Consider the following 21522-nt stretch of genomic DNA (forward strand, 5'->3'; position numbering starts at 1 on the left):
ATGCTGTTCACGGCTGAACCTCCAGCCAAGTGCGGTGCAGGCACGCAGCTGGAGCTCAGTGTACGCTTGCTCGCTGGGTGCGGGATCAGAGAGGGCACGGGGAGAGGCCTAGGAGAGGTTTTCTGAGGGAAGCGGATTTGAGTTTGGTACTGTGGATTCCATCCAGGAGGAGAGAAAGGAGGTTTTAAATGAGACTTGGACCTGACCGTTGGGATCAAAAAAACAGAAGGGGACTTGGAGACCACCCAGCCTGCTCTCCTGCGACGCACGGAGCACTGTGCCTTTAAGAACAGGAGCATTGTACATTATATTCTATCATTCATTCATTCAGAAACGAAACTACAATGTTGAGTCCCTGCCCTTGTGGAGTTTACCCTCCAGGTGGGAAAAAACAGAAAGTCAACAAGTAAACAAGCAGGAAAAACAGGTGATGAGCAGAGCACCACACAGGACGATTAGCACGATCACTGTCTCTAGACATTCCCGAAGCCAAACCTCAGGGAAGAGACGGGAAGAGCGTTCCAGGGAACAGCGAGCGCACAGGTGATGCCAAGGTGCACCAGGTAGGGAGCCACTGCTCAGGTAACAGGGAGCATCCTCGGGTGTTAAGCACGAGAGCTGGCTTATCTGAAATCTGTGCCCCCAAAGTGTGCTCAGGCCTTTCGGTGTGAGGACGGTCACGGCCACGGCGCAGACACAGGTCTTTGGTTTGAACATGATTATCCATTAAAACTTAATAATGCAGGTTTTTTCCTCCATTTTTCCTTAAACTTAGCAAGTTTTTCTGGCATTCAAAGAAGAAAAAACAAACCAATACAAATATCCCTTACTTGTATCTTTGCACAAGACAATGTGCAGAGGAAACGTCCAGTTGCTTCCTCTTCCAGGGGTCACTGCAGAGGCTGAACTCCGTGTCTCATGCGATCACGGCAGCCCTGACGCTTGAGGCTGAGTCGTCACTCTCAGTAGGAGAATCGAAATAAGGTCAGTCTTCCCACTGGGCCAACCTGCGTGAAGAGGGCACTTCATTGTTTTAAGGTAGTTCAAAGGTGGTGGAAAAAAATCCCTATAAAAACAAGCAGGAGTTTATTAAAACTCTAATGAGTATAAAGTTGCAGACACAGCGATTCATTCCTGGGCATGGTTCCTGGGTTCATTTCTTTCCGCTCCCACGTGGAGAGGTATCACCGGATAGAAGCACCAAGCAGACGGAGCCGGCCCAAGTGCTCCTGTGCAAGCCTTGCCTTACACTCCCCAGAAAATGGGACCGCGTCCTGGGAGAAGGCCTCTGCGTGTTACGTCTCCCATAGGAGTGATTCAGTTTCTCACCACCACTAGTCGGACCGTCATGACACAAGTAGCTGGGGGTGGGGCTGTCCAGCTTCCTGCTCGGTAGCCAATATTTAACGCCAGCCGGCCATGCTATGAGTAATGACACCAGGGGGAAACCAGGCACAAGCTAGGGACCTGCGGGCACCCTATTTCTAATGCTGCTCCTGGGGGCGGCCACTGTTGACAGTTTGGAGCATGTGCTTCTGCAAGCCTGGCAATGGTGGATCGAGAAGAAGCATTCTGCTACTGCGTGAATTCTTGAGAACTGCCCAGCCTAGCAGCTGCCTTTATGTCGCCATCCTCACAGCGGAGCAGAAGTGGTACAGAGGATTTTCAGAAGGGGGTCGAGTGTGTGGGTGTATGAAGTGTGTGGACATGCGTTCTGTGCCTCACTGGGGCGAAGCCAGGAGAACAGCAATATACTCATATTTTAGGTCTATGCTCAACAGTCACACTTACGTCCCACTGGATGGTCACTGTCTGATATCAACCGGGGGATGGGTCCCTGATAGCTACTTTCACTGCCTCCATCAGATGCGGTTTGTAACTGTTGATAATGACGATGATGATGGTAGTGAGACGGGTGACGATGGTGATGATGGTGGTGGTGGTAATGAGACTGGTGATGATAATCATAAGATGGTGATAATGGCGATGGTGATAATAATGTCAGTGGTGATAGTGATGGTGGTGATGATGATAACGATGGTGATACTGGGGATGGTGGTAATAATGTCAGTGGTGATAGTGATGGTGATAGTGATGGTGATGATGGTGGTGATGGTGGTGATGATAATGATAAGGTGGTGATAATGGCAATGGTGATAGTAATGTCAGTGGTGATAGTGATGGAGATGACAATGATGGTGGTGATGACTAACACGTATATGGAACTCACAGGTGCCAGGCCCCGGTCTAAGCCCTTTTGTATACATTAACCTCTTTAGTTCTCATAATTACCCTGTGAATGAGGAATTATAATTGTCTCCATTTCACGGGTGAGGAAACTGAGGCCTGAAGAGTGCAGACCCTCGTCCAATCTCCAGACATTTTAGAAAAACTCTCTCTGGGAGCAGTGGCACAGAGGAGTTAAAATAAAAGGTTTTGTTTCTTTGGAAGCAGTAAACATAACTATAAAAACTTGTTTTTTAGCTCATTTGGAAACTGAAGTTCAGCAGGGTCACCTTGCCTTTTCTTTTCTTTATTTCTTCCCTTTTTATGTATTTACTTTTAAATATTTGAGCCTCTGTTTCACTGATGGTCTGTGAAAAATATTTGTCCCTCTCGAGGTGTTTATTCACCCTGGAAAACTGGCTGCCGTCCAAATGCTGTGTTTTCCAAGTATCAATGTAAACTAAGGATTCACATTCTCAGAACAGTTAGGTATTGTTCATTCATTAAAAACCCTTTAAACCTCACGCTGTTTATCTCTTTGCTTTTACCTTGTTTATCGTACAAAAAACAGCACAAACACGAAATGGAAAACAGACAAGACAGACGGAGTGTGTTTAGGATTTTCCATAGGTCCTCGACGTTTTCCAGTGACGTGGAAGCGGAGGGTAGACGGGTGAAGAAACGACCGATTGCTGTCGGCACACAGTGCAGAGCATTTGAGAAACCAGGGCACCACCCAGGGCCTCAGGTGTCCGCTGGGAGCAGCTGGCCGTGGGTCCTGACTGGGCTTGTGCTCCACGCGGATCCTTCGCAAACCTTCATGGTCCCTCAGCAGGGCCCCATGCTACGTGCCCAGGGCAAAACTGGGGAGAAACCTGAAATCCAGGGACCAGAGGAACTTCGGTCTGGGCCAGGGAGTGAGCAGAAATTAATAGGAGCATTCTATGACGGGTGACGGCAGAAACCATTCCGTTGTATTTTCCTTTTCCTGAGCACACAGAGGAGTGCGTGTATTTCTCTTCCCCCTCCCAGGTAGGCTGGGGCCAGGTGATTAGGTCTGACCAATGGGCCGTGAGCAGTGACCCCTGGCACTTTGGGTCAGAGGCAGTTAGGGCAGGACTGAGTTCGCGACACTCTCTCTCCTCCTGGCTGTGCCCAGAGCGGAGCCTCCGCCCACCCGGGTCCCTAACTGGGGATGGGGAACAAGGCCCCAAGGAATTTCTTTGAACATGGACCCCAAGTGAGAAGTAGACCTTCGTTGTGTGACGTCACCTGGGTTCTGGGGTTGTCACTCGCCCATCCTCTGATACAAAGGGGCAACCCCACAGTGCTGTGGGGTGCAGGGGAAGGTAGCGGGTGGAGACGGTGGTCAGCACGGGCGTCCCCAGGCTGTGAGGGGTAAACTGAGCCGCAAAGGAGTCGGCCAGGTGATAAACAGAGGGAGAGCGTCCCTGCAGAGGGGGCAGCTTGTGGAAACGCTGACAGGCGAGAACCTGGCACATCCAAGGCAACGCGGACGGTCCAGCAGGGAGGAGAGGGCGCAGGTGCGGCTCACAGGTGGAAGGAGCTGGGGCCTTGAAGAGCATCGTAAGGTCGTGGTCTTAGCTCAGGCTGCCGTGACAAAGTACCGCAGACTGGGGGACCAAAACCACAGACACGCTTCTCACGGCTCTGGAGCCCGGAAGCATGAGATCAAGGCGCCGGCATGTTTGGGTCCATGGTGAGATCGCTCTTCCTGGCTTATAGACGACGGCCTTCTCCCTGCGTCCTCCTCCTCTTTCTGTGAGGGCACTGATCCCATCACGAGGGCCTCAACCTCTTAACTTCACCTAAACCTAATCACCTTGGAATTACACCTGCGAACACTGCCACATTTGGGGTTAGGGCTTCAACGTGTGAATCTGAGTGCGGCAGAGCAGAGCGTGGGGGACACAGTTCTACAGCATTGTGAAAACCGGAGAGAGTCATTAGGATGCTCTGAGCAGGGGTGACACAACCACACTGCATGGTAGCCCAGTGAGGCCTGGAGGCTGGAGAGGAACAGACTGTGGGGGGAAACTCCAGCTCCCTCTTTCACCCACCCACACATGTATTCCATTGATACGTACCGAGGACCTAGTGCGTGCCAGGCACTGTCCTAGGTGCTGGGGACACAGCAGGGAGCAAGACAGACCCAGACCCCTGTCCTCGTGGAGCTCACACGTAGAGACACACGTGGGGCTAGGGGCACGGGTCGGGGGTCTGGGTTCTCTTCTGCCTATATGCTGTATGCCCATAAAATGCTGAGCACACTCAGGCGATCGTGTTCCAGGTAGAGGTCTGACAGTGTATCTAGGGATAGTCCCTTGGGGAGGTAGAATAGGAGCAGGTCACCTCACAGCCCAGGGACCCCAGCCTCCAGCCCTCTGCCGGCTGGCCCAGCAGCTCCCAGACGGACATGCTTCCCCGGAGGCCCTCGAGGCACTTTCATGGTGCGTGGGTGACGCATCTGAAATGTTTTAACTGGTTTGTACTTATAATAATGTATTTTAAGGAAAAGAAATGACATAACCCACGCTAATAATTGTACTGTTTATGATGACGTTGAGTAAAAAATGAGAGAGGAGGGTGTCAATTCGAAGTCGATGCCAAGCAAATATTCATCAAAAGAGCCATGGAAGACGTGGCAGGAGGGTTAGTCACGGGGCAGCCGGGAGGGAGGCAGCGGCCCCCGCAGCTGCAGCCGGGGCCACAGTGCAGGGGCGGAAGGGCTGCTGCCTGGCTCCCCAGCGCTCCCTTTCCTCCTCCACGAAATTAGGGCAAAACCCTCCCTGCTCACCAGGTGACCATATCCCATCAGCACTGCAGTGACTTCTTACCGTGCAGACCAGAGCCAGTTCCAAAACTCATCCTGCAGAGCGTCTGAGCAAGAAAAAACCGAAGATAAAAATGAAACGGGGAGATGCTGCCCCCTGGGCCGCTTCTCAGACAAGCAGACGGAAGCAGGTGGTGGGCGTTCTCTGAGAACTTGGAGGCTTGGGTGACAGGTCGTGTGCCCTGCGCACCGAGGTCCACGGTGCCGGGGGAGGGCAGTTTCTACAGTAGAGACCACAGCTTCCGGTGGAACCTGCTCCTGGCCGCTGAAGAGACCCACCGGTGCCCTGTGTGCAGGGCAGGGGCGTGGACCCTTCCCTCGCTCTTGCCCTGTCTGGGCACCATGCCCACAGATGGTACAGATGTCATCAACTCTCAGTGTTTATTTTTTGCTTTTTCCACTGCACATGAAGTCAGCTATCGGGTCAGACACGTTTTGCTTTTTTAATTTAGCCTGGCCTGTGACTCCAGTGTTGAGACGGGATCTAAGGGCAGGCTCTATCTGCGTTGACACAGAAGCGCCAACTGTGTCTCTCTGATGACAAGAGAAAAGCAGTTTTCCAAAAAGGGGAGAGCACGTGCAAAGCAGAGGTGGGGCCTCCCTGCTGTGGAGGGTCCTGGGGAGGCGGCCACCGAGCCGCGTCTACAGGAGATGGAGGGGTGCTGTGACCAGCCGGCAAAGCCTGGAACTTCTTTCCTTCTGTTTCCCCCTGAGACGCATGGTGGGTGGTGGGGCGGCTGAGTCCCTGGGGTGCAGGGTGGAGCAGCTCAGCTTCCTGAAGGCCCCACAGCACACTGAGCGGCCCAGGGTCTCACAGGATGTTACTGCCTCGTTAGCTGTGTCGGCCCAGTGGTATTTGCTCAGCAGATGCCTGCTGCCGCCTCTCATATGCTCTTATGCTCTGGGGACATAACGGTGGATAAGATGAACCCACCCTGTCCCCACGGGGCTTCCCATCCGGGAAGAGAATGGATCCCGTGAGCCACAGACGGTCTCAGAGCAAGGGTGGTCCTGCTCGTTCCCCGTGCTCTCCTGCTTCCTTCCCACCCCTCCAGCTTCCCTCCTGGGCTGACACTTCCATGCCTGACCCTGAAACAGCAGGGCTCCCCAGGGCCTGGGCTGGCCCTCCTCCTGCTCCAAAGCTGGACCAGGCCTCTTCTTCGACTCTCAGAGTTCCACCGAGCATCTCTGTGCTGTTTCCAAACAGAGCTCAGCCCTCTCCCCTGACCTCCCTCCAGCTGTGTCCCCTGGAATCCACCCACCCACCTGTCCGGCGCTTGGGCAGCCTTGCACGGGGCAGGGCTCCCTCCACCTGCAAATCCGCGGTCACCGCTGGCCTGAATCTACCGGGATCACGGCACTGGCCTCCCCCCGTCCCACGCGTGCCCCTGCTCCCCCTTCCTCGATCTCAGCCCAGCAGCAGGAGTGGTCCTTGCAAAACCCAAGTAGATCTGACAGCAAACGCAAGGGATGGTTTTAACACTGGTGCCAATTTCCCAGCATCAGTTCCTCTCACTCCAAACCAGGCGATGCCCTCTGGCTGAAAGACGGTTATCTCCCTCACAGCCTTCTCACAGACCACCTGCCCCAGTCCCAGCGGCCTGCTGGGCCACTGCTGAAAATGGGCCGGTGGCATCCACTGCACCTGGAGCCTGGGCGACCCCCCAGCAAAGGCAAAGGTGAGTGTGAGTCACTGTGAGTGTGAGTGTGAGTCGGCTGAGCATTACAAGCCCCTGTGCGAGCCCGCCGCTGCGACGTGGAAGCAGCATTGTCCACAGATGACCTAACTGCTCTTTCAAGGATTTTTTCCTTCTGTACTGTTCTTAGCTGGGGGCCTGCAAGCTGACGTCAGAACTTACTTCAAGGAGAAGGAGGTCAGCCCCACTACACACGGTGCCAGGCCCCCTGCCCCCTCACTGCCACTCCCAGCCAAGGGGCCCAGAGACAAAACATCACTCACTGTCCCCTGGCCAGACCAGGGGTGCCAGGAACCACAGAGGGCTGATGGCCTCCCCTGAGGGCCCACGCGGCAGACGGCCCTCAGCAAACCCGAAGTCCTGCACGTGCTCGAAGCCCTGCACGTGCTCACAGCCCTGCACACACATGCATGTTCACCCACGCGTGTCCTCCTCAGCTCCCTGCACACACACTTTGGGGTGGGGATGGCGTCTGTCCAGTGGAGGACAGGAGCTGGACGTGTCCACCTCCACGCCAGTGCCAGAAAAGGGCGAGCACACACACTGAGGCCTCTGCCCTCCACTGGGGTGTCCACAGGGCCCCCACTGGGTGCTGACCTCCACGGAAGGTCTGCCGCTGGCCACGGCCATGTCCACCCAGCAGGGGCTCAGCCAGCGCTTGCCCAGCCAGACAGGCGGGGTCCAGAGTTGGGCACAAGGTTGAGGTCGGCACGATTTAAGATGATGCCAACCCCCCGCGCCGAGAGCAAGGACAGGGGCAGGAGGAGTTTCATCCTCCCCCTCCCTCTGCCCTGCCTGTCTCCTCCATTCACTCGGGGGACAAACATCGAATGAGCAGGAGCTCCCTCGTGCTGAGACGAGGGACTCAGGTGGACGCTGGCTGCTGCCCTCAGGGGCACAGAGGCATGTGTGGCCCCATCCCCCTTCCTCCTCCACGGCTCCCCCTCAGCGCTGGGCCAGAGCCGTCCTGTCCTGGCTGCAGGCCAAACCAGGCAAGCCCCCGAACTCCGCCGGAGTCCGTGCTGGGCAAGCCCTGCGCAGGCTGCGGCTGGGCCTGAGGCTGCCCTCTGGCCGCCCATGCGAGGTGATCGTGGAAGTCGGTCAGCCCTGGCTGGGCGGGCGGGCTGATGAGGCCCCTTCGGCACGTGGTAAACGGCCTGCAGTCCGACGCTCCCGTGTGTAGACAGAATCCCAGTCTCCCTGACTTACGAGCCCCTGGAGGTGGCGCTGGGAGCCCGCGGCAGTGCCGCCTCCTCCCGCCTCTCCCTGTCCCACACCTCTGGTCTGCCGCCCAAACCCAAGGATCTTCGCCAACTGTCAGCCCTGAGCACAGCTGGGGAGCCCGGCGCCCAGTGACCCCACGGCACGGGATTCCAAGTCCCCTTGCCTGGCCCTTGGCCCTTCTGTAGTTGAGACAGGAGTGGCGCCCTGGGGACAACAGTACACAGGCCGTCTAAGGGCTGGTACACAACCCCCGTCTCTTTTAAGGGAAGTTTGAGAAAATCTGGCAAAGTAGAAAAGGTGGCACAGGCCACGTGTGTCTGCTCCTGGCTCAAACTCGGCAGAGGGTGGGGGACATACAAGGTCAGCTGGTGTCCCAAGGTCGGAGATCACTGACTATGTGGCCTTGGGCAAGTCACTTACCCTCTCTGGGCCTCACTTCTCTGGTTATGAAACGAGAGATCTGGACAAGATTGGGGGTTGAAACTTTCAGCCGTGGCCCCTGCTCCCTGACTGCAGCCTCGCGTGTTGAGATGTGTCCGTCCGGGGCCCCAGGGAAGCTGTAGCCGGGATGGGGTGGGACGGGAGGGCTGTGCTGGGTGGGCCGGGGACAGTGGGCCCGAGGAGGTGGGAGAGCCTGGACCCGTGGACGCAAGGAGCATGGGGTATCCCAAGCCTCGGCCTTCCGTGCAGCTCCGGGAAGGTCTCCGCCAGGTTGATGGCGAGCCCTGAGGGACGAGGCCCCTGGAGGGTGTCCCTGCTGGCAGAAATGGCGGGACCTTGCGCTTCTGCCGTGCTTGGCCATCGGCTGCCCAGAAGGCATGCAGCCTCGGCCAGAAAGTCAAGGCAGGCCCTGCGGTCACCACAGCTGGAGGCACCAGCTGCCCTCACTCGTTGCGGCGGAGAGATCCGAGCCATACACCCCCATGGGCTACTGCCACGGACCGTGAATTTTGTTTGCTTCTTTCAAAAAGACTAAGTATTTATCAAACATTTAAGAACACAAGACTCTACCAGTACAAAGAGATAAAAATCTTGTGCCAGCATTGTTTGTAATAACCAAAGACTGGAAACAACCCAAACGCCCAGTATCAGGAGACGGGGCTCCATGCACTGCGGGCGTCCAAACATGGAGTACTGTGCAGCCGGTGAAAAAGAACAAGGCTCTGCTCACGTGGCAGCAGCGTGAATTCCAAGAGAGACTGCTGAGCGACAGAAGACGAAGTGTGGGACGTGGGACGAGCAGGCTACCGTCTGCGTCTGGGTGAGCAGGGGCAGGAGGCCACCCATTCCGCCGGCGTCTGGGGGAACCGCCCTGGAGGAACCGCTGAGCTGGGAGTGGGCTCCATCCTAACAGCGAGAGGGACTCACCGTCCTGTTTTACGCGAAGGCCTTACTGCTCCGAAACTACTTCTATCTCCCCGTCGCGGCTCGCACGGCTTCTCTTTACGGTATGAATTAATGAATGGCTGCGTGCGGGTGGACACAAAGCCCTCCTGTTCCCAGCGAGTCTGTTCTGGTCTGCAAGACGCTCTGCAGCACAGAGAAGCAGGTCCACGCTGAGCCCGGCTGTGCACACTTGAGCCGCCGCGCCTTCCTCCTCCTCCTTCCCCGCCCCTCCCCCTCCCCCTCCCCCTTGCAGACTCGAGCGTCGTGTGGAAGAAATGAGTGAGGGTATTCACGGTGCACGAGGATCTGTTTATTCCTTATACCCTTACCATTTAATCGGCGTTTACACTCGCTCACAGTGCTTTTACTCTCCCATCCAAACGCCTGATGAGAGACAAACTGTTTATTCAAAGCTGAGAGCTTCAAGGAATGAATCCTCGTCACGAGGGAGGTTCTGAACACTCCCCAAAATTAACCTTCTCAGGACGGCATGGCCTCAAGGCCAGCAAGCGAATCCAGGGAGGTGAGGCCTCGCCCTCACACACACTCACACTCCGACACATTCACACCGTCACACACATTCACACACACACACTCACACAATCACACCCTCACACAAGCAGACAACAAAGGCCACTTTCTCTCCCTGCAATGGGTTTTCCCCTAATTCCCTAGAACTTTCCCATTTATTTCCTGTCCTTGGGAAAGGGAAATTTCTAAATCCTTCTGGGGTCTCTCATTAGGTCCTGACAAACGAGAGCACAAGAGGAACTTGAAGCCCACCATATCACCAAGTATGGGATAAAAATGTGCCCCTTCCCCTGCCCCCGCACCCCGGGGCACGAGCACGGGCTACCTAAGGCCCGGGAGGGCTGTTCCTCCTCCTGTCTTCCCCAGCTCCCAGCAAACGCTAAACTGGCCGGGTGGCCACACAGCCGGTAAAACCCAGGGTGCAAATGGGCTGCTCTTCAAAAACAATACGGGGCTTTCTTTCAAGGCAGCCTGACCCGTCCCTGTGGCCCTGCCTCTGCCCTGATTGACAAGGCCCCTGGGACCCACGGGGTGAGGCCCTTATTAGGGCTGTGGCCTTTTCTGGGGCTTAGAGGCCCCCAGCAGATTATCGGGATGGCCCCGTGGGGACCCATCTTTCAGGTTGTCCTGTCAAGGGTTCCTGCCTCCTACTTGGGATGCAGCCGAGGGGCCGGCGGGCGAGTGGTCTCGTCCACCATGGGGTTCCCTCTGTCCTTCCATGAGCACACAGATCACCCCCTGGAATGCCCTCATTTCCAACCCGGGGGTCCCGGCGGTGGAGACAGGCTGCGAGCCGTGGGTGGGACGTTGGCTGCGGCTCCCGCCCCTGGGCCATGACTGTCACCGCAGATCTCCGTGAAGAATGAGCCCTTAATCCTCGCGGGCGCACAACTGTGGCCTTATATTTCCCCACAGCCCCCAGTGTGACCTCAGCCCCCACGGCCAGACTAGGAGGGGCTCCTACTGCCACCCCGCCACATGGGGACATCGAGGCCCCAGAGACAATTCATCGCGGCTGCAGAGTTGGACACACCCGTGAAGAGGTTGGAAAGCCACAAACCCAGTGCCATGTGCTTCTTCCGTCCCCACTCCAGGCCCACTGGTCTCCTCCTTGTCCTGGAACACGCATGACCTGCCTGCCACAGGGCCTTTGTACGTGCTGGGCCACTGCTTAGAGCACAGCTGGCCCATTCCATTCACCCATGTACCTGCCAAGCGTCCCCACTCAGAGGCCTCCCTGTCCACCTTGCCCGCTGCTCCCTGTCCTCCTCACCCGCCGGATGCTTGTTAGAGCCCTGGCTCCCCCAACACAAATGAACGGACCTGTTTACTTGTTAGTGGAGTCCTTCCTCCGCTAGGTGGTAGGCAGGCTTTTGAAGGTAGGAATGTCCGTGTATTTTGTCCACGGACGTATCTCCAGGCCCTAGAGAAGTGCCCGGCACATGGTAGGAGCTCAGTTAAGTATCGGACGGAAGCGTGGACAAAGGAAGGAGAGACGAGGCACCTGAGGGTTAGCGTCTCCGCTTTCAGCCGCTTCCCGTAACTGCCCCGTCACCCCGGTGCCACTGCTCCCACCACTGAAGCCATCTATACAGTGTGCTGACTCCCCCTACACAGCCCCAGCCACAGGCGGCAGGTCCAGGGAGCAGCCTGACCCCAAGTGGGGCAACCAGAAGTCAGTCCCCTCCCTGAGAACCTGGAGCTGGGACCAAGAGAGGAGTCCAGCCTTACGTCCTAGACAGTATGTACACTGCTGTGAAAACGTCCCCCGTAGCAGGGGAGACGGACTCAGGGGAGAAGGTCAGTGAAGCAAAACACAGACACACACGGGGTGTGGGGAGAGAGGATTCCCACACCATCCGGGGACCCAGTCCCACCCCTTCCAGGGTCCAGCTCCATCCAGGTGTTCTTAGAAATTCCCCTTGTTTTGCGAAAGCTGTAACCCGTGCTCCACGCCAACAAGAACCTTGCTCACGCTCGCCCTTGGCCTGTCCTCCCACTGGCGAGGGGGCACTGGGCTTTGTGGGGATGGGACTGGGTGTCCCAGCACACCACCCCGACCTCCTGTGCTCAAGGAACCCGACCTGCTGGCGTGTGCATCATTTGGGATGTGCGTCCTCTGATCCACAGGGTCTTCTGAGCCCCTCTCTGTGCTGGGGACACAGTGGTGAGCCCACGGGCATGGCCTTCATGCTGCAGGGCTCACGGCGACCTCATGACCCCGAGAAATAAAGTCAGTTATTACTCTGTCAGTGTGATGGAGAGAGCCGAGGGGCAGGGAGGGGGCAGGTGGCACTGACACGGTGACAGTGGAATGAAAGGGTAAAGAGGCTGCAAAGGCCCGGGGGTGGGGCACGCCTGTCTGAGAAACGGAGAGCCAGCCATTGGTCTGGGTGGAGGGGAGTGAGCAAGGGGAGATTCTGGAAAGAACCCTGTGGGGGGGGGGGGGCTCAGGGGACAACCGCAGACGCCTTTACAGGCCGTGCCTGTGACTTATTTGGGCCTCACAGGATCTTGGCGGGTCAGGAATGAGGAATGAAGACTCACACAGGTCAGAGGAGGTTAGGGTCACACGGCTCCTACAGGGAGGGTCTGGGGCTCGAACACAGCCCCTCTCCTTCCCACTGAACAGACCCTGTGGCCTAAATCCCAAGTTACCGTTGTACGCAGGGGCTGCACCGTCTCACATCCCCGCCAGCAGAGCACGGTGTTCCCGTTTCTCGGACTCCTCACCAGCACTTGTTCTTTTCTTTTCTTTTTGATTCTAGCAATCCCAGTGAGCGTGAGGTGGTATCTCATGGTGGTGTGATGTGCATTCCCCGGTGAGCATCCTTTTACGTGCTTGTTGGGCACAAAGGCTGCCGAGTGTGTGATTCCATTGTGTGAACCGTTCAGCACAGGCAAGCCCACCGGCAGGAAGCAGACTGGTGGTTGCTGGGGGCTGGGGGAGGGGCTGGGGGAGGGGCTGGGGAGTGGCTGCTAGTGGGCGCTGGTTTCCTTTGGGGGTGACGGAAATGTCCTGGAACTAGAGGTAATGACTGCACAACGCTGTGGACGTGCTAAATGCCGCCGGACTGCACACTTGAACACGGGTGAAATGGTGGCCTCTGTGTTGGGTGTGTTTTACCAAAACAGGAACAGAAACGAAGGGCTCTCGGGGGTTCCGGGGAGGGCTCCCTGGTGATAACTGTATCATCTCCTAAAGTTCCTTTTTTCTGTATTTTGGCAAATTTATGGACAGGCTTGGACCCTCATCAAGGTTTTCAGGAATATGCCTCGAGGAGAAAGTCTCAGGAAGGCCCACCGGGGCTTTCCCCACGTGTCCTGTCGGGGCCGAGGGGGAGACTGCCGACTGCCAGCTTCATGATAAACCAGATCCCAAGGTGCCCAGGAAGCACCCCTGATGTCACCCCCAACGCGGCCGGCACCCAATTAGATCCACGCCCAACGTGGAAGCTCGAAGAACATGGACTAGTAACAATAAACAGCTATTTGGTTACTTTTTATGGACATTTGGACTGCATTTCAGGCAATTTTATGCACAAATGCTAACATTTCCGAGGGTTCCCAAACTCCCAAACTGCACGTGAAATATCTACAGGGTGGACACCTGGAGTTTTACACTGCAGCCCCTCGTGCGGGCTCGCGGATGTAAATCTGAATCTGTCCCAGGTCCCCGGCGAGACCAGTCCAGCCCCCAGTGCGCTTTATTGCCGGTCAGACAGGCCCATCTGGCAGCGGCCCCGCGTCCACAAGATGCAGACCCCGTGGAAGGGGCAGCGGGCGGTGTGGAGGCGAGGCCGTGGGTCTGGGTCTCTCGTGCTCAGTGGAGCCTCCAGCCTTTGCTGTCGGAGACCGTGCCCAGCTCTCTCCCTCCTTAATCTGGGTTTGTCCCAGGGGGCCCCGGGTGGATGAACCGCCATCACCTCCCTCCAAGTCTGTGGCCCCTGCACAGAGGGAAGGTTGTTCTCAGACCTGCCTACGGCTGCCACTGCTGCAGGGGGAAGATCAGGCTCGTCACCAGGACTCCCCGGGCTGACTCCTGCCCAACTGCCCTCAGCGCACCTGCTCGCAAGTTCCCGGGTCAAGAACCCTGCCCAGCAGACGCTTCACCGCTTGCGAGTAAACAGCTTTACATAAATTCACAAACAGCTGAGTGAACAAACGATGTTATCTAGTCGACGAACGTGCTAGAGTGAACGTCAGCTGGCCGCGGGACGCACCTTGGCAACCTTCTATCCCGACGGCTCAGGACGGCGTCAGCTACCCCCTCACCCTGCTGTCTTCACCCCCTTTTCACTGGCGCGTCTCCTTTCGGCCTGCTTCCACCTTTTATGATGATTCTTTTATGATTGCGACTAAACATGTGCTTTTCTGCCTTCTTACATTAACGTTCCATCATTTATATTTCCCCAAGTTTCTGTAGGCTCTTCAATCAGCTGCTAAATAGTCCATCGTAGTTTATTGTTTCAGAATCGGACAACCACGTCCTTTACTATAGAAGCGGGGCAGCAAACAATGGTCTGGGGGCCAGATCGAGTCTCCCTGGAACGAGTCACACGCACTCATTCACGTGTTGCCCGTGGCTGCTTTTGCGCCACCTCGGCAGGGCTGAGGAGCTGTGACAGAGACCATAAGTACGTGGCCCGCAAAGCCAAAAATGATTTCTACCTGGCCCTTTAAGAAAGAGTTCCCCAACCCCTGTTCTAGGACATTTCGAGGTTTTCCAGATATTGGGAGTTAGATAACCGAGCAGGGAACATCCTTGCACATTTGAGTTTAAACTTTTGATGCCACTTCGCTTTGGTATAAAATCTTAGAGATGGAATTTAGTAAAGGGAACAAATTCTATTTCCCTGAATTTGCAGTCATGTTGTACAAAATTTACTAGGCTACCAAAATTCAGTGAACTCTCTAGTTTCACTACTACCATCAAATAAGCACTGAATGTCAATGTTTATAGAATGTCAGGGGTTAACATGGGAAGCAGAGAAATGATACTTGAGGGCTTCTTTAATTTCATTACTTTGAATATTTAGAGACCAGATTTATATTTTGGTGATGTCTTTACTTTCCCAAAAGTCCAATGATGACGCTATGGTTTAAAGAGATCCCCAAACACCTTGGCTTGTTGTGAAAATCCTCTTCTAGGGAAAAGGAATTCCTGGGAAGAGGAAAAGGGGTTATTTTTCTAAGAGAATTAAATTTCTGTGGGGATAGCAATTTCAGAGGGAAGCTTTTCCTCTGTGCTGGTATATTTGCTGGGGAAAACTGACAAGATTAGGTCTAGGAACAAGCTGCTTTGGAAATGTGGGGTTTCCCCATAGCCTGTTGCTTGTAAGCCCCAGGGAAACTCATAAAGAGCATTAATGCAGCTCTAACTGACCCCCTCCCCCACCCCCTGCTCCAGCCTTCAGGTTGGAGCTAGGGCTCCCAGTGAGCACTGCTGGTCGACCAGGTGGCCAAGAAGTGGCTGTTCTGTGCCGCTGGCTCTGGTGGGAGACAGCTCCAGGTTGGAGCCGTGTGTGCCTTTTGTATTCCCACGGCCTCTCCAGAGCAGATAGACACTTTCTAAGAGGCTGACAGTTCCATGGCAGCAGACCAAGAGTCCCCAGGCGGAGGAGAAGCAAAGTTTCATGATTTGTTTATGCAGCTTCTCAAGTTGACCAGGAAGATATTGTTGGGTGTCACTCAGCCCCCGGCCCTCCACCCCGCCTTCACCCTGTGTGGCAGCCCCCTGCTTTGAGCCTGGATGTGGAACAAAGAAAGTTCCCTGGGAATAAAGTTGTAAATGCAAGTGTATCTCAAAACAGACCAAGTCAGGAACCCTCATGACTGTGGCCAACGCATCCCTTCACGATCCACCCGGGGGGATTTGACCCCCAGCTGCACATTAGAACCCCCTTGGGGAGCTTTTGAAAAAAAACCACTGACATTTACTTGGGGGTCCTACCCCCATATATTGTGAGTTAATTGATCTTGGGTGGGACCGCATCACCTACATTTCTTAAGGGCTTCCCACGGAGATTCAATGAGCAGAGTGGGGACCCACGGCCTCTACATAACTTTCTAGCTCCTCCCCTTGGCCCCTCCACCATCCCTTCACCCCCTCCGCCAGCCACACTGACATTCTCTCCACCCCTCACCACCTGACCAACCCTCACTCACCCATGAGGACAAGCATCCAGTAAGATAATGGATGTGAGTGTGGATTGAACGTGGCCCAGATTTCAGAGGCTGACACACCTGAATTCTGATCCCAACTCCAGCATCCAAAGATTGCCTGATTTGGGGCAAACTTCTGCATGCTTTCAACCTATTTTCGTATCTGTATGCAAGTCATGATGGACTAAATATGAAGAATACACTCTCAATAAATTGTGGCTTTTAAATTACATATTATTATTTCTAAAGCATTGGCCCCTTAGAGGGAATCCAGCCGCTGACTTTAATGGCGCTGTGAGTCCCCAACATGCTTGTACAAAGGGTCTTTGAACACTGCCTGCTTGTTGCCTCTTCAAGGATATTTGTGTGTGGACTCTATCTTCGATCATCTTTAGGGATAGCACATCTTTATAAGTTGGTCTGAATATTAGAATAGCCAAAAATCTTTCAGAGCCAGTTCTGATGATTCACTGATTTAACAAGCATGGCTTGTGTTCCAAGTGAAGAAATGAAACCAATTTCACAACTGGATTCTGCAGTACCTGGGTGGATCTGAAAGTCTCAAATGTCAACGACTAATGTTGATGGTGCCTTTGCAGATTGGGGATGTCTACCTATTGGTCTGTTTATTTAACAAGTGTCTCCCATTCCTTTGCAGAAGGAGGCTGGGGAGAGAGGGAGAGAGAGAGACAGAAAGAGAGAGAGAGAGGATAGATACATACATAACAGAAAACTACTTTGTCTTACAAAGTACACATAGAATAATCAAAGAGCATTGTGAGAAGACTAATGACAATCAGCCTTATGAAGCAAAATGTGTTAAGAGCCATTGTTTAGGACAGCAACCCTCAGTTAAATAAGCAAAACTTTGAGCAGAGACTGGAGGTGGTAGCTGAAACCTGGTCCTCTCACTGCTAAATTAAGCAGTGAATCATTATTGGACAGACTTCAGCTAGGACACAAACATGTAGATAGAGTTGGTTATCCCAGAGCCAACGTTAATCACCAGCATCTAATAATCATAGGTCATAAAAGAAGTTTATGTGCATTTCCCGGACTTTCTGTCTCAAGCCATTGGTTTCCTTCAAGGCAACATCAGTGAGGAAGGGCCATGTGGGGAAGTGGTTAAGAGCATTAGCCTTGCAGCCAAATGAGCCTGCGATGAGTTTGGCCCATGACAGTCTGGCTGTGTGGTCTGGGGCAAGACCCTTGAGCTTGGCACGTGGCCTGATGGGAGAATCCCTGGCTCTAGTCCTGGCTCTCCAGGCAGTTTTACACAGTAACTGCCCCTCAGTTTCTGCCTGAAGTTAGGTCTCTGCACCATTTCAAACACAGCCGCTAATGACGCTTGTCATAAAGACCAAGCAAGTGGGCCAGTTGTCAAGCTGTCATCTTAACCCAGCCCAGCATGGCAGCCATTCCAACTCTGTGCGCCTGGGTCACTGGGACTGTCCTGCTGAGCAGGGCCTGTGCAGCTCCTCCAAGTCAGGGATGGAAGAGATATGGCGCCATGGACAGCATCAGCCAGAACATCGAAGTCGGGAGGCCCTCTCAAGTCCAGTTGTGTGACCTTGAATGAGCCACGTAACCTTTCTGAGTGTCAATTTATCTTTAACTATACGGATGTGACAGTGTCTACTCCAATCAGGGGACAAGTGTCTCTAAAGGTCAAAAGACACCTGCTGTTCCCTGATGCCAGTGCTAGAACACTGTACCCTTCTGCCTGTCAGAGGGTGGGGGGAGGGATGGGCCCCTTGAGGCAGGGAACATGTCTTGTCCATCTACACACCCCCAACCCTGGCCATGAGAGGCCTCAGTTCAACTGGGAGGCCTGGGTCCAGGTCCTCTCCTGTTTCTTAACATCCCTAAGCCTCTTCTATTTTCATCAAAGGAGACGGACAATAATGGTTCCAGGAGGATTAACCAAATCTGTATGTATTACACTTGCATGGCACCTAGAGGTGCAAAGTGCTCAGTGTACATGAAGGGAATCATCACCATCGTCACCACCATTATCATCATCACCACCATCACCATCATCACCATCATGATCTCTAACTCCCATGTGCCAGGAACTGACCTAAGAGATTCTGTAAATTGACCCACTTAGCCTCCCAACCCATACTGTGGGTACTTTGATCATTATTACCTTTGCTCAGTGGAGCAACCTGAGACACAGAGAGAGTGAGTAATGCTTGAGGCTGACCCAGGCAGGAAGTGGCAGAGGCAGGATTTGAACCCAAGTATCTGGCCCCAGAGCCTGCATTCCGAACTCTCTCAGCTAGGCTGAAAGCCTGTTTAAAGCTAGTCGAAAACGTGCCGTTGGATGCACTTACACATAAAAACTTGATTTATATGCCTGAATAAAATTAGAAGATTTCACAGCCAATTGAACACACTGGACCGTTATGCCGGATAATCCAAATCAGCTCTTCTATTTGATCTTGCTTGAAACTGGTGGATGCTGTTATTACTACATGGCTAAAAATTAAGAGGAAACGCTTCCTGTGTTGTCTCACAGCCAAATCAGCTGAGTTTTCTAATACCTGTAATTATTAACTGGAAAATTTGTCCTGATCTCCGCAAAAGAAAGTTTCCAAGTAAGATCTTTATCAACCAGCACACTGTGGATATGGAGATAAACAGCCCAGCTCACCCCAAATGCCTTTTGTGTTGTTTATTTTTTAAGAACATGCACGATTTCATTTGAAGTTCGGCATTTTTGGTGGCTGGCTCTCTTGGCCTTCTGTTTTCCCTTTCCGCAGGTCAGCACTTCTTCCACATGGGATGTAGAGACACTGGGATGTTCGGGGCCATGTCCTACGAGGAGACTGGCTCCTTTAGACCTTGAGACCAGGCTCCTGGTGAAAATTTCAGAACAGTGACCACGATGCTGACTCATCGGAGGTCAGGTGCTTCCCCACTAGGTTCTCCATCCTAAAGCTTTAGGTCAGAGATGTTCTGGGGAGGGGTGTCGTTGGCTCCCCTTTTCTGGGGTGGGCAACCACAAACTACAACAGTAGTGATATAGAATACAAAGGAACATTCTATTTTGCAATATTAAAAAATTATGGGTGGACGCTTTCTTCACAGAACTTGAAAACAAAGAGTGACAGAATACTTTTAGTCTGTGGAGATTTTTAGATGACGTTGTGATTACTAATGAGAACTCTAATGAGAAGCTCCTCTCATAGCCCTTTGGGGGAATGGGAGTACAAATCAGTATGTGAAATGGGACGTGTTTCTGGAAGGGGATATTTGTGTAAGAAGGTTGAGAAACACTTCTTTGGAGAATGAGTCAGAGAATTAGTTGAGAAGAAAAAGACCAGTTACTTTGCATTTATTCAATACGTTATGTATTTATTCAATATATATGAACATCACACCTGCTGGGTGGTCAGCGCTGAGCATGAACGCATCTGAACTGGGAGAATGACAGCTCTGACTTAGGGGGTGACGTAAGAGCCTATGACACATGGTTGGGGTGGTGGCCCATCCTAGCCAAGACCCACGGCGACCCACGGGGGCCTGACCTTCCTTCTCTGAGGCCGATGTTCCCATCACGAAGAGCTGTCAGCATCTGAGCTCTTAAGAAAGACCACCGTCATTGATAAACCCTTGGTGGATGAGTTTCTTCTCAGAAGCACCATTTTATCACCTGTTCCTCCTGCTGTTGCACAAATCCCTGCAATGTGCCAACCGCTCTTGTTTACGGTGTGGTCCTTCTTTGGGATGCTCCTCCCTCCAGCTGTGGAAGCATCTATTTATAGTTTTCCATGGAGTTAGAGGGAAAGGATCAAATCTTCTGGGTTCCACCACTTGGGAGACTGTTCTCTAAGGCCCATAGCAGTGAGGGGCACGTCCAGGGCCACAGTGGGGCTCACACACGTGTAGCTTCTGAGACTGGAGGCTGTGGATGGACACTATGCATAGCATGCCATGTGGAATCTGGGCCCGATGTTGCCAAATCTGTTAATTTTTTAAAAGGTGAAGTCTTTTTTTATAATGGAAAATTCTCTCATTTTTAAAAACCCTGGTTTTCCAAAAATGCATAAAAGCTCAGTTGAATCCTGTCAAACAAACTTGAGTAGAGGGACAAACTGCAAAAGGGCAGGTCTGCACTCTTCCCAAATGCTGATGAAATGAAAGGCAAAGAAAGGCTGAGGTACATTCCAGATTAAAGGAGACTCGTGTGACATGACACTGAATGCAACGCGTGGTGCTCGGTTACAGCCTGGACTGGAAGGCGAAAGTGGCCAGAAAGCACAGTTCTGGAACAAAGGGCGAGATCTGAATATGAACGTTTGCTAACGCACCATGGCAACGTGGTTGTGCGGGAGAATGTCCTTGTTCTTAAGGGGACAGCGCTGCAGCGCTCAGGGGCAGAAAGGGACACATCCTCCCCAAGTTACTTTCAAAGAGTTCAGCAAAAATAAAGAAGTAATGATCACGATGATGTTGACCGTGAGAGAGAAAAGGAGTGAAAAAGCAAATATGGCTAAATATTGACAGTGGGTGGATCTAGGTGATGGGCACAGGGGCATTCATTGTAATACCTGGCAATTATTCTATGGGTGGGCCCAACAATTTTTCAAAAGAAAACCTTCAATAGAAATAAATAGAACAAGAAAACGGAAGGCTGAGTGAGCCACACCAAGCTCTCTCACACGTCTGCTCTTCGTCGTGGACCCCCAGACGGAGGCTCCCAATGAGAAAGCATCCACCGCTAGAAGGGGCGCAGGTTACTAACTGGGTGTCTGACTGCAACCTTCGCGTCATCATTCAAGACTACGGAGGGCTGGGCGCAGAATGGGAGAACGGGTCAGGCAGTTCCTGCCCTCGTGGGGTTTGTGTTCTAGATGCATTCAGATAACCACCTACATGAAACGACAGACCGTGCTAGCACGATGAAGAAAGCAGAGTGACAGCGTGACAGCCACGTGACGAGACGCTGTGTCTCATCCGTCCACAGGATGTCCTATGGACCCAGGCAGGGACGCCAGCTTTAGGTGGGGTGGGCGGGGTGCTGAGGAGAAGCCCAGCCCTGAGAGCACTCGGGAAGGACAGAGGGATGGACGATCAGGCTGGAGACGGTCCCGAGGAGGCAGCCAGTGTGACGATGGGGGAGCGGGGAGCAAGACCCACGTGCCCAGGCCCAGTGAGAAGCAGGAGGCCTAGGGGACATGGGGACGTTATTCTAAGGGTAACTGGGGACCACGGAAGTGAGTGACATGCACTTGACCCTGACCCTCTCTCTTTCCGCGTTGTTTTCGGAGCCCCGTGGCTGAAGATCAGAGTAAGAACAGGACCCCTTACATGCCACTGCTGTGTATCAAGCACAGCTCTGAGGACTCTGCATTTCTGAGCCGATGTAATCCCCACATCAGCCCAATGAAGGTGGGACTATTATCCCTATTTTACAGATAAGAAAACCAAGAC

At 53.6% G+C, this 21522-nt stretch overlaps 1 protein-coding gene across 1 annotated transcript in view; it reads right to left on the reverse strand.

Annotated features, from left to right (window-relative positions):
- The window catches only part of C19H16orf95 (chromosome 19 C16orf95 homolog), a 438566-nt gene that overhangs the window by 104286 nt on the left and 312758 nt on the right, over positions 1-21522 (reverse strand). The window contains exon 17 of the mRNA XM_060129824.1: positions 831-1007. The gene's annotated coding sequence lies outside the window, so the exon portion shown is untranslated. The remainder of the gene's footprint in view (positions 1-830; positions 1008-21522) is intronic.

This window comes from Lagenorhynchus albirostris, chromosome 19, assembly GCF_949774975.1.
Source record: "Lagenorhynchus albirostris chromosome 19, mLagAlb1.1, whole genome shotgun sequence".
NCBI classification, from domain to species: domain Eukaryota; kingdom Metazoa; phylum Chordata; class Mammalia; order Artiodactyla; family Delphinidae; genus Lagenorhynchus; species Lagenorhynchus albirostris.